General features: G+C 35.2%; 1 pseudogene; it reads left to right on the top strand.

The window, feature by feature from the left end:
* Nucleotides 1–2: 2 nt before the first annotated feature.
* Nucleotides 3–1,712, top strand: part of LOC124896798 — a 3,606-nt pseudogene continuing 1,896 nt past the window's right edge.

Here is a 1,712-nt window from a genome sequence, read left to right as displayed (position 1 = left end):
AACACTGGATTTCTTATCTCATGTCTGCTTTTCGTGAAAAAATACCAATTGAAGTAGAGGGTTTCTTCAAACAACAAGGGGCTGGGTCAACTATTCAATCAAATGATATTAAGCATGTTTCCCATGTCTTCTTGAGAAACAAGTGGGCTATTTCTTTGCAAAACTGTGCTCAATTTCATATGTGACAATTCCGCCAAGATCTCTTCGTTAGTTGGGGGAAGAATCCGCCCGAATCAGATTTTTTGAGAAATGTATCGAGAGAGAATTGGATTTGGTTAGACAATGTGTGGTTAGTAAACAAGGATCGGTTTTTTTAGTAAGGTACAGAATGTATCATCAAATATTCAATATGATTCCACAAGATCTACTTTCATTCAAGTAACAAATTCTAGCCAACTGAAAGGATCTTTTGATCATCCAGAGATCATTTGGATTCCATTAGTAATGAGGATTCAGAATATCACACATTGATTAATCAAAGAGAGATTCAACAACGAAAAGAAAGATTGATTCTTTGGGATCCTTCCTTTCTTCAAACGGAACGAAAAGAGATAGAATCAGGCCGATTCCCAAAATACCTTTCTGGATATTCCTCAATGTCCTGGCTATTCACGAAACGTGAGAAGCAGATGATTAATCATCTGTTTCCGGAAGAAATCAAAGAATTTCTTAGGAATCCTACAAGAATCGTTCATTCTTTTTTCTCTGATAGATGGTCAGAACTTCATCTGAGTTCGAATCCTACTGAGAGGTCCTCTAGAGATCAGAAATTTTTGAAGAAACAACAAGACCTTTCTTTTAGCCCTTCCAGGCGATTGAAAAATAAAGAAATGGTTAATATATTTAAGATAATTATGTATTTACAAAATACCGTCTCAATTCATCCTATTTCATCAGATCTGGGATGTGATATGGTTTCGAAGGATGAACCGGATATGGACAGTTCCAATAAGATTTCATTCTTGAAAAAAAATCTATTTTTTGATTTATTTCATCTATTCCATGACCGAAACAGGAGAGGATACACGTTACACTACGATTTTGAATAAGAAGAGAGATTTCAAGAAATGGAAGATCTATTCACTCTATCAATAACCGAGCCGGATCTGGTGTATCATAAGGGATTTGCCTTTTCTATTGATTCCTGCGGATTGGATCAAAAATAATTCTTGAATAAGGCCAGGGATGAATCGAAAAAGAAATCTTTATTGGTTCTACCTCCTATTTTTTATGAAAACAATGAATCTTTTTCTCGAAGGATCAGAAAAATGGGTCCGGATCTCCTACGGGAATGATTTGGAAGATCCAAAACCAAAAATAGTGGTATTTGCTAGCAACAACATAATGGAGGCAGTCACTTAATATAGATTGATCCGAAATCTGATTCAAATCCAATAGAGTACCTAGGGGTACATAAGAAATGTATTGAATCGATTCTTTTTAATGAATAGATATGATCGGAACTTCGAATATGGAATTCAAAGGGATCAAACAGGAAAGGATACTCTGAATCATAGAAGTATAATGAAATATACGATCAACCGATATTTATCGAATTTAAAAAAGAATCAGAAGAAATGGTTCGAGCCTCTTATTTTGATTTCTCGAATCGAGAGATCCATGAATCGAGATCCTGATGCATATAAATACAAATGGTCCAATGGGAGCAAGAATTTCCAGGAACATTTGGAACAGTCCATTTTGAAGCAGAA

Source organism: Capsicum annuum, chromosome 3, assembly GCF_002878395.1.
Source record: "Capsicum annuum cultivar UCD-10X-F1 chromosome 3, UCD10Xv1.1, whole genome shotgun sequence".
Classification (NCBI taxonomy): domain Eukaryota; kingdom Viridiplantae; phylum Streptophyta; class Magnoliopsida; order Solanales; family Solanaceae; genus Capsicum; species Capsicum annuum.
The sequence above is the reverse complement of the archived record's forward strand: the minus strand, read 5'-3'. Positions and strand labels throughout refer to the sequence as shown.